This window comes from Polyodon spathula, chromosome 8 (genome assembly GCF_017654505.1).
Source record: "Polyodon spathula isolate WHYD16114869_AA chromosome 8, ASM1765450v1, whole genome shotgun sequence".
Lineage (NCBI taxonomy): Eukaryota > Metazoa > Chordata > Actinopteri > Acipenseriformes > Polyodontidae > Polyodon > Polyodon spathula.
In genome coordinates this window covers 8,510,630-8,527,770 of record NC_054541.1, presented here as the reverse complement: position 1 = coordinate 8,527,770, position 17,141 = coordinate 8,510,630, and the positions used below count along the sequence as shown (strand labels likewise).

Here is a 17,141-nt window from a genome sequence, read left to right as displayed (position 1 = left end):
TCAAGCTGCATTTCCATCTTATTTGTACCCCCTGTAGTTCTATATAAAAAATTCCTTGGCAGAGGGTGAAAGGAATCCTCTAAAAGCCGTGCCCCTCTTGAGGCTGCTTCTTTAGTTCACGGACCCTCCTGAAAGCTCGGACAGCGAGCCAGGCACTAAAAGGGAATGCTAGGACTCCAAGGACCCCAAACAGGCCACTGGCGATTTCCGCCCCGTGGAAACCGCAGGAGAAGCCTTGGTGTCCTTTGCTAGCGTACATCTCATTTCTGTCCTTGCAGATCTGAGAGTTGTAAGCCTCCTGCAGCTTTATGAAATGGAAAGCCATTGCTGGTAAGTAACCCAGTCCAATGATGACATCCAGGACGCAGCTGATGAGCAGAATCACAGGCCAGCGAAAAGGAACGCGCAGCAGGCCCAGGAGAAGCATCAGACAGGCATAGCCCATGAGAGCACCCCCGAAAGCCATGGTAGCCGTGGCGATTGGAAGTTTCAGCTGGTAGAATTGGGTGTCCAGTTTTTTTTTACCTTCTCCGCCTCTGCTCCAGTAAAGGTATTGGCTCCTCCAAAGTAGTACGCGTAAATACCGCCCAAGCTGCCATAGTCTTTATATGTCTCTGATGCGTTAAACGACACCCCAGCACAGATCACTAACAGCAGGTTCAGCAGGACTTCCAAAACCTGGCACAGAGCTGAAACAGTGTAAGAGATGAGGTGGGGTGGGAAAAGGAAAGCGCTAATTAGATTAGAAGGGCATGCAGCGAAGTGGGAGTGTGGAGGGGGGGTTCAAGTAAGTTTTAAAAGGAGAAATGAAATGGTCATTGTTTCTACATACTGTAAATGTGTTACATTTTAAAAATGAATCATGTAAGAGACAGCCTCGTGCCCCATGGATTCACAGCTGCAAGGCTGTATCATAGATTGGGGTAAGGACTACAGCTAGCAATGCATTGGATCATTTGGTCCAAGCTATGCATTATTTTGATTTTCTTCTTTCTGATCTTCCATATGAATAAATAACTTGAACAATCTCCTCACAGCTATCTTTAGCTAAACTCTTCATTGATCAAGTTTAAGCACTATTTGAGCAGTCTCAGTCATCAAAAACAGCATCACAAACTGCCTGAATTCTGTGTTGAAACAAGAAAACGTCATGCAATAGGCAAACTGACTCAAATGTGTGACATGACTTAAGCCTTAGAGAAACGCTCACAATCCCTTCCTAAAACCTGCATTTAAATGCACTATATATAACCTCCAATCAGTGAAGCAATAAGGCTGACACAGTTAATCACCATATGATGAGAAATTCTACATTCCACACTTTCAGGTTGTGTTTCATAACTGCACAGGGTGTAACTGCCATCCCAAGACCTGCCTCGCTGAAACCTGGAACATTTCTTTCTAGAAAAAAAGCAGCAACTCAAGTAGAGACTGTATACCGAAGCGTCACTCAGGCCTCTCCCACTCACTGTTTGCCAGGCACTGATCATCTTGTTTTCCTCCTTCCCTCCTTTGCCAGATAGAAGTGAGGTTTGAAACTCTTACATTGAAGATACTATGATTTCAAAAAGTCCTCAACTTTTAACATTAAACTCCTGAGTTGGGTTGACTGTTGCAATGTTTATATGCACATCTCCACTCTATACCCTTTTCCAGGGATACAGTGTCTTCGAAGTGGGGGATAATAAATAGCAAAATGTCAAGGGATCTTACCTCTTCCGGTACAAAGATATCTGCACTGGTAGCATTCAAAAAGACCAGGTCCTGGTTCGTAAAAATCCATTTGTTCAGGGGGAAGCCCATTCCTGGGGGATCTGTAAGATACTGAGGATGTTTCATCATATCTGTGAAAGTAACAAAGAAAAGGAAAGTGTATCTATAGCTACTGTAACTGTAGCCTCACGAACACATCAAATTCTCACTTACCTCTCCTCCCAGTGGTGAACAGGCTGGTTTTCTTTGAAAGAGGTCTCACGGTAATCTGGGATATGGGGGTTCTCTATTGTTGTGCTGCTGATTGTGACATCCCCTGTCAAGTACTCTTTCTCGTTTGTACCTCGGCTCCTTCTCATCCCGAGAATTTTGGTCTCTCCAGTGATCATACTGGTCTCTAGAGTGCCTCTCCCGTTCCTGTTCTCTGTCCCTCTGTCCCCTGCCATCTCCTCTCTCTTTCCTAGGGTGCTTTTTCGGGTCCCTGTCCCGATGAGGATCCCTCTCACCCCTTTCCTGACTTCGAGGGAGATAGTTTTTCCGTTCCGGGTATCTCTCGCCTGCCGACATTTTAGATATATTCTTTTAAAAGTTGTCACTTGGATACTATGGCAAGAGAAAGGAAAAAATGATGCATACATTATTAAAAGAATTAAATTAGACCTAATGACGCATTAATCCTTCCCCCGATTTAGTTTAGATGAATAAAAAAAGGTTTTCCACTATCTGTACGAATTTCTCCCACATTGAAATGGTAAAAAGAAAACAAAAAGTAACTCATCATTATAAAAAATCTATTAAGAATGACATAGACACCACATGTATGAAAGGCCAACATTGATTGACCACAATAATGTCAAGTTTTCAATTGCAGTTTAATATTATTTTTAACAAAAAGATATGAGTGTACAAACTCATATCCATTTGCCTCCACCATCATTTAAAACAAGAACATTTGGAAAATCTGACACAAAAATGTATCAGACTACCTTTAGATAACAAGTCACCTAGAGTAGTACACAAATAAACAAACCCATTGATGTTTAAGAGTTTACAAACAACATGAAGCCAGCTCAGCAAAGCAGACAAGAACACAAGCAAAGCCTTTCATTGCCATACTAACGGCTCAGATTACTGAAACTGGGATGTTGTTGACAATGCCCAAACCGAAACTCGAAAGAATTACATCATAATATACAACAAAACAAAACAAAAAAACTATTGAGTTGGTAACCTTAAACAACAATATTTACTGATAGAAATATAGGTAAAACCGGTTACATTGTCATCTTCAGCTGTTTATTTAAACCTCAATGTTACACCTTTTTCAAATAAGAAATGTAACCAACAACACAGCGACAGGTAACCTATTAGCAGCCTACCTACCTGGATGTTCCTACCAAAAATTATATGTACACTTTCTTCCCCGCAGTTTAACCATGTAAATCAAATACAATCTCTATCTTCTTCGCCTTACTTCACTCCATTTTGTTGATCTGTATAACTCTGTCTAGTTCGGGGTAGTACACAGTGCTTGTTTTTCTCATTTAACGGAGCAGCTTTTGTTTGCTCTAGTCCTGTGCATGTGGATCTTCAGCAGTACACGCACTAATCCCTTGCATTACCAGAAACAACTGGGAGTACCCGCTCTTGCTCACCAGACCTCAATATGTTAACTTGCCTTACAGTATGGTGCGCACTGAACACGTTTCTGTTTCAAATACACCTGTTACATCCTAAAAGAAAGTTATTTTTTTTTGTAAATTGTTTAACTAATCTGTTAGATTTATTACAAAAGGCAATAAAAATGCATATAAGTAGATAATAAGATTATTATTATTATTATTATTATTTATTATTATTATTATTATTCATAATGTATTTATTTATTTTGATAATGTACCCTTTTTAGGGTCCCGTGAACTACATAATCTTTAATTAATCTACAGCTGGTGTCACAGAACTATTGCACACTTTACCTAAATTAAAATGATGTTTAAAAGTACTGTACTGCACTATCTGTTGCTACAAGTGACCTCTAGTGACCACTACAGTCACTGCAATGTGTTACTGAAATACAAGGACATGCTGATTCTTGATGTTATCTCAAAAATGAATCTAAACTAGAAAGTCACAACTTATAATCCTAAAATGCATACATTTTTAAATTTTGTGAACTACAGTTTAGTTACGTAAACCTACTCATTTGATGTCTTCTTTCTATTGTATTTTGTTACTGAATTTATTAATGACAATAAACCCGACAATGATACAGAACGAAGGATTATTATTGAGGGTGAAGGCTTTTATGTACATTATTAACTAGGTCATGATTACATTATTGAACACTTTCTCATACAGTAACTTAAACAAACATGTCTGTGCACATTTTAGATTTTAGACTAATATGGAAGATCTGATCTTAAAAAAAATAATGCATACAAAGATACACAAATTGTTACATATAAAGGCCACACTTTAATCAACACATTTTATCCCCTGATCAGACCCCCAGCCGGAATAATGGCTGAAGGAAAAAACTGAGCATTTCAGCAGTTTTTTTTTCTGTGAAACAGCTTGAAAAAAAGTTTATAACATACTGCTGTGAGGTGTGAATAAGAGAACAGCCAAACCTAAAATCTTTGGGGAATGAGAACAGAAGAGCACAGGATAATACAGAAGAAAAAAAGGAGCCTGAAGTTTTCATCTATAGAGGCTTATATATAATAATCAATCATTTGCCTGTATGGATTACTTTATCAGATACATTATTTAACAATCAAGAAAGGTGTGGTATAAAAGCACTGACATCTATTCAGTGCATCTTTACCATGGTTATATGTTATAGCTTCCTTTGGCTTTATCACAGTTTCTAATTGACTTGGCATAGCAAGTGAAAGCCTTTGCACAGACTGCTCAAACCAGAAGGCTTGTTTTCACTGACCTCTTCAGCTCTATACAACATGTTAGACTGGCAGACTGGGCCATGGAACTGAAAAACCCTGGATGTTTCCATCCCTGTGCCCAAACACTGAGGGTAATAATATTAAAATAACTGTACTTTCTTGCACAGTATCCATTATATTATACCTTGCAGGGTCAGCTGAATATGTAAATACAATAAATACTGGCTTTCAAGACCACAAAGGTCTCTTCTTCTTCAGGTGAAAAGTTGACAGTGCCATTCCTCTAACAGGTCACTTAGCCTCAGATTCTATTAAAAGATATCACCCCCAAAAAAACTTGTAGTTCTCATATACAGTATGGACCACCACAGCTAGTCTTGTCCTAAATGTCAAATTCAAAGATATGTGACCATCTTGTTAACAGTCACCACACTGTTTGTGCAGTTTATGTAGCACTGGCATCTTGCAATCAAATGAAATTAAAAAAAAAGAAAATGCATGTACTGACGGGAGCAAACATGCATTAGCTCAAACCTAATTCATGTTATCAGCTTGTTAGTTAGTGGGTGATGTTCACTTTCTGGGCTGTATTCACTAAACTTAAAGGGGTGTTTTAAAGAATGAGACTGTTTTTCTTAAGCCCCTAAGGATTAATCAATCAAATTTGCTGCTCAGTTTCTCCACTGTTTCAGAGATTATTGGCATTAGTTTTTTTATTTTAAAACACTGTTTAACATTAATATAGTATCCCTTAAAATGTAAAGTTGCGTGAATACGGTCCTCTAGCATCTAAAACCACTGCAAGCTAACAGTAACAAGGTTTGCTTCCTTTAAAAAATAAATAAATAAATAAATAAATAAAATGGAGGAATTTCCCCAAATACCCACTGATATATGAACTCTTATCACATGTATCACGTTATCTACAATATATAACCCTTACACATTATATCATGTACTGACAATACTCATGTACTGTTACAATACCGGTTTTATATATAATTTGAAAAAGGAAAACTGCTGTGTACCAAAAGAAGCAACATAAAAAAAAGAAAAGGGTAATGTAGGTCCACAACAATTGATACAAAAAAAAAATACAGTGCATTATAGCAGGACATTTCCGCGAGCCGCTCCACCTCCCACCTCTGAGAGCACGCGCAAAGGCGAGAGGCGAGGCGAGACAAAGATGGCGGCGGCGGGGGAAGCGGCGTGATGAGCAGGAGGAGGAGAATACTACTGTGAATCAAATACTATAGATTTAAACTTGGAATAGTTAAAAAAAAAAAAAAAAAAAAAAAAAAAATACTAAAGAATCTCTTTAAAGAAAATAATAACACTATTCCAGACATATCTCTATAGACGTGTGGTTTTCTTTTTATGTAATAAGAAAAAAGAAACTCTCCGGCAGCATGGCTTCACACAGTAACCAGGTAAAACTGTTTCTCATTCTCAATTCTGGGGGCTTTTCTGAGAGCTTTGGCCTTGCAGATTGCTTTTAGGTGTTAGAAATGTGTAATGAAATGCTTCGTGTGCTGGCGTGTCGCCATGTCATTGGGAAGTAGCCACAGTGCATTAATTTAATTGTGCGTGTTCATTTCGGCGAGTACGGTGGTGCTGAAATCTCATTGAAATATATCAGCGTGGATGAGGCCCAACGAGCCAGTCATTCATAGATGAGACAGCACCAGGGACACGGTTAAACCCTGTGTACGTTGAAAGATATTATATACAGTAAGATATGCAACCCCAGTGCAAATTAAACATATGCTGTGCTCAATACAACATGTTTAATTTTTAATTTAATTTACCGTCTGATTGGCCCACTTGCACTACAGCAGGCCCGGCACATAGAGTAGTGTTTCCCTTCAATCCTTAAAAAAAAAAAAAAAAAAAAAAACACACAATAAAAACAACTTGCAATTAAGTCGTGCGTTTAAAAATAATCGTATACGTCTTAGACTTGAGGATGTGCTTTGTGGTATTGTTTTTTTGCAATGCAAACGCAGGTGCTGGAAAAAATACTTTGCATCACATGCATACAGGCCTGTTGCGTGGGGGCGGTCTTGTGTTTAGTCAGACTCATTCAAACTGAAAGGGAAGCACGGGGCTGGAGTGCTTGTTCGTGTTTAGTAATAAAATGCTGTTATGTTCTCACTTTAACGCTGTGTGCTTATTCATTATGTGGCATGTAACTAACAACACATTGTATGTTGTGGCCTACTATTCAGCAAAGCCGTCTCCCTGTAGAAGTGAACAGTGCCATTGGAAACACGAGCATATTATAAAATAATTATGGAAACGAATTAACCGTCTGCACAGTGGAACCCAGAATCCTCTTAAAACGTCTTTAAATTGGTTCCCTGTGATTCTTCCTAGGAGGAGTAGTTTATTCAAGTAACTTAAATCCAGTATTTTTTTTTTTTATATAAATGTATTTGATTATCAGAATAATGATGACAAATGGTAATCTGGAAATGCTGGTAAAGTTAGGTTCACATTGAAAAAATTGCTTCATAAAGGTGTCTGATTTGTGAAAAACGAACAGATTTAATATTTCATTTCTGTAGCACGATACCATCATAACAAAGTACAAATCGGTTTCACAATCTGATAGTTTAACTGTAAACAAGAGAAACGTCCAGTCCGCACACATTTAGCGAACATTTAAATTGTGTGCAGACAGTACGATATATATTCCGTACAGATGTATCAGGAAGTGGCATAACATGAGAATTTATTAAAAAAAATACAAGGCGTTAATGTAGTGAAGGAGCATGAGTGTTGACTCCCTACATCAGAGTTAACGGGGGCATTGAAATTTAGCTGAATCATAGGGTGCCCCCCCCCTCCTAGTTCTGTTGCTGTCAGTATATTGTAATACTTATCTTTTCAGGGAATGTGAACGGATTGCATAACACATACGGGGGTACAATGTCTGGAATCTATTGGTTAAGTGATTGTACTTCATTTGCAGTTCATTCTTATTTATGTGTGGTGGTTTGTTTTCATTTAAGAACCATATTTACATAATCAGATTCATATTCTTTAAGTTATGGAGGCTCAGTATTACACAAGTTGAAATGTTCTGTTTTGTGCAAACTTTTTTCACTACCTTATCTGCATACATAAAAGCAAATGGCTAGCAAGCTCATTTGTGAATTAGCTTAGAGCTAACAGTTATTTAAATCTGAACCAGTTAGACTTGTATATATTCTGCCAAATGTTTGTGTCCCTTAAGGCATTGAATGTAGATCCTGTGTATTTTATCATTGGCCAGAATGGCTCAAACAGAATCCCAGCTTTGAAGAACGTGAGTGTTAATAGGGGCCATTTGTTTTATATTAACCCTCCTGTTAGGTTTCTGGTCTGTTTGACCCAACTCTAGTTTCCAATAAGCTCAAATGCTATTTCTTTTCATTTTCTGTATAGCATTTTATGACTTTTCCTAAGTTGGGGTAATGAACTTATACACAGAAAACAGAACCTTTTGAGATGTTTTTTTTTTTTTTTTAGAACAGGTCACGTATATAAATAAGATGTTTTGGGTCACTGTGACCTGTGGCATTTATCTATGTAGATTTGTGTGCAGGAATAAAACAAACTTTAATTTGTTATTTTATTATTATATTTGTATTATTATCTCTGGAAATGGCTGCACCTGTCTGGAGATATTTATAAACAAAAACAAACAAACAATATATATCTACAAGGCAGAGCCTAATTTTCTCTGTCAGTATTGCAACAGCATCTCACTGGTAAAGACATTCCAAAATGAGGAGCTCCCAGGTTGGCAGTCAAAGAAATATTATCACAGCCCCTGTACTAAAATAGCATAAGAGTGAAACCTTTACAAATAAAAAGTTAATCAATTAAAGGCTGTTTTAAATTAGTTTGGAATTGCATTGGGTCAGTATGACCCAAAAACAACAGATGTACCTAAATTCTGAACATAATAGGAGAGTTAACAACTTGGATACAGCAGTGTAATTTTACACTTTAGTTGTGGGAGTTTATCAACCCCTAATAGCGACAATGACTCAATGTAGATCCTAAATTGCACGTTTTAAAATATCTTATTTAGACAAGAAATTCTTCTGTAGGAAAATAGGAATGACATATGATTCTTGGAAGACCATTGGGATCTGTTGGAATTTCAGCAACACATTGTCATTGAGTTGTGCATACTACTGTTAAGTATATTTAACTGTTGATGCACAGTGAGTGGAGTTATGGTCAACTGTAGATATGATTGTAACATTAAACCAATTTTTCTCAATTATTGAGAAAACAAATGTATATATTAGCAAAATATATTAACAGCTTTATGGGGACTTGTTTTCACGCTCGGCACCAGCAGCTTTGGTTCTCTCAATTGCTTTGGAGCCTGGTTACTTAATCACAGGGCCTTTGTATGATTCGCTTAAACAAGTAAATCCAATCCATTCTTGGCCACCTCTCCCAGCAATACCGTCCAATCTAGCTATGCAGAAACACGTACAAAGTTTTGATAGAATAGTAAAAAATGTAAGCATTAAATGAAAGTGTAATATTTAAATGTTTTTGGATTTCTAATTTTAGGTGTTTCCAACTAAACTCCAGCATAAAATGTCTGCCTTTTGCCTGACAGGTACAGCATATCTAATAGGCTTTTAAATTTCTTTTTAACTACTTAAACCGTAGATTTGTAATTTTCGGTATAATTAAAGTATCAACCAGATGAACGAGTGGTGCAACTTCAGGCATTGCATGTGCCTTTGACAGCGTATACCTTTGCTCAGTAACAAGGTCTAAATTTATAGCTGTTTATTTTTTAGGAAAATAAAACTTAAATCCATTTTTAGGGACCCCAACTTTTGTTGACGATTCCAACAGGCACTTCGCATAAGGACTAGCAGTTTCATAGGTACTACTCCTTTGGACTAGTACTACAATATTGTTAGTTTCTAACCCAGTACTTGACATATTAGAAATGAGCATCAATTCTGCATTGCTTTGTGTGGCAGTAAAACATGCTTTAGAAGTCCATCTGACTAATATAGAGCAGAGGTAGGAAACCTTTGGCACTTCCATTGCAGGACTTTGTTCTAACTGCAACCTTAATTATTTAATTGACCTCCAAACAGGGTCAGTTAAATAATGTAGGATCTGGTGTGAACAAAGTCCTGCAATGGAATGGATTGGAAGGTTGCCTACCCCTGGTCTGGAGACTACCTGTTACAAGGCAATTCAATAACAAATTCTGTAAAGATGCTGGACCATATGTGCAACCAAAGCCCTATGCTAGATACGGGTGGGCTCTTCATCCAAGAATACATTCTAATTTGGTCAGAATACATTCTAATCTGGATTTCTTAACTTTTTTTTTTTTTTTTTTTTGATTGCCTATTGATACCAAACGTACATTTTATAAAAACAAAAACTTAATTTGCTATAATCCCCACTCCTAATGAAATGAAGCAGCTTAGTGTGGTACGTGTAACATTCTATGGTGAAGGCAATGAAGGGAAATTCTTTCTGTTGTGATAGTATTAGCTGGCTGGAGGTCATTGGGATTATAAATTCTCATTAACAAAGAATTGCATTTGCTTGAACTGCACTTTCTTTTGTCTTCTAGAATTTTTATGTTTGACTGTTTAAATGTGGCTGAAGGATTAGTAGTCTGCTTGCCAGCTTACTGAACCATTATTACACCCAGGTTCTGTGTGTCTATTCTGAAAGTTGACTGTGTCAAAGCCCACCTGTTGCATGTTTTTGGATTAACCGTTTTAACCCCACCCTTGTTTTTCTCCTCACTCAGTAATGGGGTAGTCCTAATTTACCATAATTGGATAAGATACAATTGATATACAATATGTGTGTGGCAGTCGTTGCAATTTCATAATTACATGGAAACATTTAAGGTAACTGAAGTTTTTAGTTGGTTTTCAGTTAGTTCAGGCCTGTCAATGAGGTAAATGCTAGAGACCTTCAGCACAGTCAGCACTGCTGGAATTATCTTAATTATAGCCAGCTAGGGAAAGTGCAGGTTGTCTGCAGTGAGGCATGTGGCCAAAACAGGGGTGGTGTCCAATTGCAAACTTTTTAAGTGTCTGGTCCTGCTATGTTGCATGTCACTTAACACCACCCCAAGGCATTCAAGAAGGATTAACTTTTTCTAACTTGTCTCATGTGTTAAAATAAGATGGATTGATGGAGAACTGTCAAATAATTTACAGCAGATTTCTTGAAAAAAAAGGCTGAACCCCACCTTCCTGTTTTTTTTTAAATATTTTTCATGGGCCTTTTTTGTTTTAAGTGTCGGTAATAACAAATTGCATTTCAGTATACACCAGGGTCTATACTGATACCAATTTAAGTGTTTTATAAAATACTACTAGGTGCATTTCATATGATTTAACATGGGGTCTGCTCTCTGAACCTTTGACTTTTCAAAATCCACAACTAGCACTGTATTTGTTTTGTTAAAATTGATATTCAACAATTAGTTCTCTTCTGTATTGAATTTGCTGGCTCTCAGGTCCTATACACGGTCAGTTCTTGTTATATTACTAACTATATTGTTTTAGTTTTTTGATTGAGCTTGATCTAATTTTACAATACATATAAAATACACGTTTGAAGTGAGCTTTGCCAGAGCTGCGTGACTCATCAGTTTCAGTTCCTGTGTTTTCACAGAACATTCTTGCTTTAGGCCTAGCAAGTTTATGTACTTATTTATAGTCTGTATTTAAATAGCATTGTATTCAAACATAATGTGCTGCTGTAGGTATCTGTTCAAACATTGTGGGAATTATTTATAGTTTTATACGTGAGCGAGTGTGCCTTTTAAAAAGATGTTTAGTTTTTTTGAGAGATGGGTTTATTTTACTCATGAGGCATTACTCAGCTGCAATACGGTGGTAGGCTATATTATGCATCTCTTCAGCCAGTTTAAAATGGAAGGATATTTCAGCATTCATCTAAAAAATCCACACCATTGAAATATAGCCATCTGATAGTTAAACGATTCAGTGTAAAAAAATAAATAAATAAAATAATCCAGCGTACAATTTCAGCTACGTAAATGTATTTTTAAATTCATGCCATAAGCAGTAAGAAATTTTGTGACCGGAACCAACTTGATAAAATTAATTACAGTGGACCGAGGCAGATGTGGTGAGGTAGGTCTACTTGCTTCTTCAGATTACAAAGAAAAATCTGTGCTCAGGCTTTTTTGGAACAAAATGCAGTGACTGTAAAATGTGTTTTAATAATAAATGAAAGCACCAGACAGACAGGCAGGCAGTAAGACTTCCCTTGTTTAAAGCATGTAAGTGCAATGAGGTGAAAGACAAACACCTTTGACTAATATTGTAACACAGCTTTGGCATCCTGCTGGTGCAATTTAGGTTAAGTGTTTGTGTGGCAAACTGTTGGGAACATCACTAGAAAAACCAGGAAGCTTTGCTGGTAAAAGGCACATCTAACTCTACTGAAGTGGCTTGTTTCTTATGATTCCTTATTGCAAAGCTTCTTCCAGATGGGAACTGTTACAAACATACAAAATTGACACCCAGGAGGAGAATGATGCAATGCAATGCAATGTATTGAGAGACTGTGTCGGGTATTCTCAGGTTGGAATGTCACGTTCCATCTAAGAATACTTAGACAGTGTATGAACGTAAAATCATTTTATGTCCTATGATACTACATACTGTAGGTTACATTATTGAATGTTTTTTTTTTATATATATATCTGACCCAAGGTCAGTGGATTTAGAAAAACAAAGGACTGACACTATTGTTTTGTGCGGCACCTGTAAGTATCAGTCATTTTGTTGTTCTCAAGAGATTCCACTGTTACTGCAGAGTGCTGACACAGGCAGAAGTTTTTTAAAAGTGCACAAGGGTCTGTGTTTCCTATCAGTATGTATAAGGGTCACACTCTTCTTGAAGAGCTGAATCTTCAGAGATTTGCATTGGGTACAGTACAGAGAAGAGGCAGGTCAGCTGAACAACTTCACACCTTGTTTATTTTCCTGGCCGTGACGCTTCTCTGGGCTAGCCTCTCTAAATCATTCATAAGTTCCGAGGCCAGAGATCCCTTCGCTGGACCCGAGAAAGAAAGTTTAAAGCCTGATCTGGAAACAAAGCCCTTATTTGTTGTCATCCTGTTGAATTTGCCAGGGATCATCGGGGAGAGCAGCCAAGAATGCTTTAGATGCTTGTTTTCCATCTCATTTTGAGGCTTATCCTGCTACCAGAAGGACTCTTTGTAACAGAGCAGAGAAAAGCTTGAGGGAAACATGCTTTAGAGGCCGGGTCTGGTTTGCATGTCCGAAGTAGAAAGCACTGTTGGTCTTCAGAAGGAGCGGCTCAAAGTCTTATTCATGCTACTGTAAGTACAAATGCAACTGCTTTAAATAGTTGGATATAATTACATACAGTAGAGCGCAGGCCTCGTTTTTGAAGTGTCCAAAGTGATAGTCTGTTATTTATTTAACCACTGTAACCAAATTAATGAAAGGTGGGGATCAGACTGTTTTCATCTTTTTAAGCACCCTCCATTAAGTTGTTTATTTTATTTTTGGTTTTGACATATTTTAATGCATTCAGTTTATTAACCTGACCCCCTGTAGCCATAGATTTTATCAGAGTCCGTAGATCTCGTGTATTGTCTGTCAGGCTACACACTGTGGTGTGAATGTTTTGGCTTAGGCCTACATTTCCTGGCTTTTGTGAAGTTTTAAAAATATGAACACCTGTCATTTCTGATGTAATAAAACAAAAACAACATGACAGTGTTATCTTTTCATGTAATTAATGTTTTTGATAATAAGTCTTTGCTTAGCTGTACAGTTCCTGACACCAGTTACTACAAAAACATACTGAGGGTAGTTGCTACATATCCTAATGAAGTTCTGCTGGGATTTTAAGTTTCTGTAGCAGTTAGCCTGAATGAATGTGGATTAACCTTTTAATAACATTACCTTAGTGAGACCCCTTCAACATGGGGGGTGGGATACATTTCTTAATATTTAGCTGAAGTGATTAATTCTCTTTTAATCTTTTAACATTTTTTGTAGTTTGTATTTCGTAACCCTGGGGAGTACTTTCAGGGTTACAGAATTCAAGTGTCCCTAGATTAACCTTCCCTATCAGTAAATTACACTTCAACTATAATCTCAAGTGCATTAAAGTAAGAATTGCGTAGAGATCAAATAACTGGTCATAAATAAACTGTGCCAATTAGCCCCAGGCAGGGTTAAAGTGCTTATACCATACCTTTATTTTGCACTGCTTTTTCCATGCTAATACTGTGCATTTACTGTGATTCATCTGATGCGAAAGTTGTTTATTCTGGGACTATTGATAATTATCTGGGCTTTTAGTGATTTGTTATGTCAGTGCCCGTCAGTGTTGTTGACTGCCTGTCTTTTGGCTGCTCAATCATTTTGCTGTCTGAATGCAGTTTTAGTTATTAAATACCTATCATGCAATTAATGTAGATAATATTTGAACAGTGGTTCTCAAGAGTCTAGTTCTGAATGTAATCTAGTATCATAGGAATGTTTCTCCATCAAATATTCTAACCTTAACTCTAATTAAATACCTGTTTACCTTTGAATGACGGCACATATTTTGAACGTTATGTTTGTCTACTGTACTGGACTTAAACTTGATCTCGCTAGATTTGATTCAGGACTGGAGATAATCTGGGCTATGGATCAAGTACCTTGCTCTGTCTCAGTGTTAAAATATTTATACAAAAATGTCGCTCTGTGCCTTAATACAGGGAGTCAATACTAATGGTCACAGCTGCATGTACATCAGCATATGCTTTATGAAATGTACAATTTCTTCTCTATAGAATCTGTCATATATAACAACGGGACTGTATGCTTTTTCTGGTCCACTTTTCCGAATACAGTATATAAATGTAATTGATTTTAGAAAGCCTTATGTTTGTGCATAATGCAGTAATAGTAACACACTGTAGCACAGGACAATAGGGTAAGTAGTCCACTTTATGTAGATGTGGACTCAATAAAGGACCAGAAATCCACAAGATATATTGCTTATATAGTGAAGAGGACAGATCATTGACCACTCTGTGCAAGGAACAGTTCTCTCTTCACAGAGCTAGTCATAAAGACTGCAGAGATGCTGAGCGATTCTAATACTTCCATGTAAGGGAAGTGCTCAATTGGGCTTCCACCCTCCCTGAGACGCGGGATTCGGTTCAGTGCATGGCCTTTGCTAATCTGCTGGGCGGTCCCATTGAGAATGAGCTGTTAATAATTTCACCAATGTAGACAATGTTCACAAGACTTTCCTATTCTTATAGCTGTTTGGTCTTCCTACAGGCTGCAGTGGAACACTGCTAGTCCTACTTAAAATACAAGTTAAACACATAACAAACACAGTGCGTCTTCCACTTCCACAAGGGGAGTGCAGTGTACTGCAAACAGTTTGTAGTTTTAAAATGCTGACTTTCATTTGTTGAAATACAAATTGGGATTGTGAGCTTTTTAGAATGTCGGTGAATCTGCGTCTAGAAGGTTTAATACTTGATAGAGAATCGGCATGAAACTGTATTGGTTTTGCTTGCTGTGCACTATTAATTCATGATGCAATAAATCAATTTTGATGAATTATCACAAAAAGTAATGTGGAGTGCAAATTACCATAGATGCGTTCTATCTGTATATACTAGTACAGCACTCTTGGCACATTCAGATGCTCGTTATTCTGTCACATCATTCCCCGCAGGTTTCAATGCTCAGTGCAAAGCTGGTGTGCTGCACTACAATCAGCCTTGATATTTATAATGATTTGAAGAGTGCCTTTAATTTTCAAGTAGAGCTATGTAATGCATCTTGGAAAGCATAGGGATCATAAATATATATATATATATATATATATATATATATATATATATATATATAATATATATAAATTATCTACTATGATTTTACGCAATTGGCTTCCTCCTCGTTTACACCCAGGATTCTCAGCACCATATGTCGGTGTATGTGTGTCTGTTTAATTCAAACCTGACATGAAAAGAAACGTGCTTGTTCCTATGAACAATAAATGCTGCTTGCTTAGTGTCTGTCTGCAAGACACAAGGATGTGGGAGGCATGCAACAGACAAACAGCCCTGCCTTGTGTGTAACCTACTTTTCAGGCTGATATGTGAAAGACCTGCTTAAATCCGCTCTGACGCTCTGTCAGGGTTTCCTGGAAAACAAACTCAGAGTGTGCCTTATCTACTGCAGGCTGCAAATGTAAGAAACCGCCAGGCTGCAGGTGCAGGCTGCAAGACCGTACCAAACAAGCTGAGTCTTTGAGATTTACACCAGGGCTTTGCAAAGCAACCCCGGGCTGCACACACACGCCCTAAGAACAGAAAGAAATGTGCGCTTCAGACCTTTCAAACATAGGTGTGTAGAGTGTCTCTTCTCTGGAGAGAGTGCTGAACATAATTAAGGTAATTATGTTTTATGCAACGAAGAGATACCTATTCCATAGCTTCATTGAAATGTAATGGTAATAATACCCTCCACCCACCTGTGCTCCACATGCTGTCTGACCAGCAGAACAATCCAGCATTCAAAAGAAAATTGGATGGTCATTTTTGCCTTGTTATTTAGTCTTTGCAGAAAGTAGTCTCCTGTCAGTGTTTTCACTCAGTATATTCTCTAAAAGAATAATTGAGCTGGTATTTCAGGGAAGCCAAATATTAGGTAATGTCCACACCAACCAAAATAAGACCGTATGTTGTTCAATGGAGAGAAGAGTGTGCGACACCTTCCCTACAAAGCAGCCATAGATGATCATTCCATGGCACAGTTACGCATTGGAATGTCTCCAAGCAGGGAGCTATCCATCATACACAGAGTGACTTCCTTGCTGGCAGCCTGTCTATAAAGCCCTGGAAAGACTGACCAATGCGATCAACTGTAAATACAGTATAATCGTAAATCTCAAAACTACTCACTTCTAAATCTTTTGTAGTCATTTTTGTATTACTTTAGTATTAATACATGTTAATTTGGATGCATATGTTGTTTTTTTTTCTAACTATGAACGAAAAGACACACATTTGCCCATTTTCCTATTGGAAATAGTGATATTTTGAAATATCACTGTCCTGGTCACAAAAGCGAAGTTTTTTCTATACTTTTGAGGCATAAGCAATTAGGAAATAACACTTACTACCCAGGAACAAAAAAACAAAAAAAAATTGTTACACGGTGTAATCATACTGCTCAAAAACCATGCAAGAAAATACCCAACACCCTTCATGATGAGCAGTGTGTCAGAGGTGTTCATTGAAATAATCATTGCACCATAATCATTCAGGTCACTGGAAGCTCTTTGTAGTGTTTTTCTTTCACTATCCCTCAACTGTTTAATATCACTCTGTGACAGGATGACAGAGGGCTAAGGCTCAGAGACAATGTAAAGTCAAAAATAAAGTTCTTTATTAAATAAAATAATCAAATAAACAGGCACAAGGGCCAACAGAAAGAGATTCAA

General features: G+C 37.4%; 1 protein-coding gene and 1 pseudogene across 2 annotated transcripts in view; one reads left to right on the top strand and one right to left on the bottom strand.

The window, feature by feature from the left end:
- The window catches only part of LOC121319305, a 61,309-nt gene that overhangs the window by 24,683 nt on the left and 19,485 nt on the right, over positions 1 to 17,141 (top strand). Inside the window, exon 1 of one of the 2 annotated variants that reach the window (XM_041256602.1) lies at positions 12,811 to 12,993. The exons of the other annotated variant lie outside the window; for it this stretch is intronic. The gene's annotated coding sequence lies outside the window, so the exon portion shown is untranslated. Of the gene's footprint in view, positions 1 to 12,810; positions 12,994 to 17,141 lie in introns of those variants that run through there. 2 annotated transcript variants of the gene reach the window in all.
- Positions 65 to 2,159, bottom strand: LOC121320175 (annotated as a pseudogene).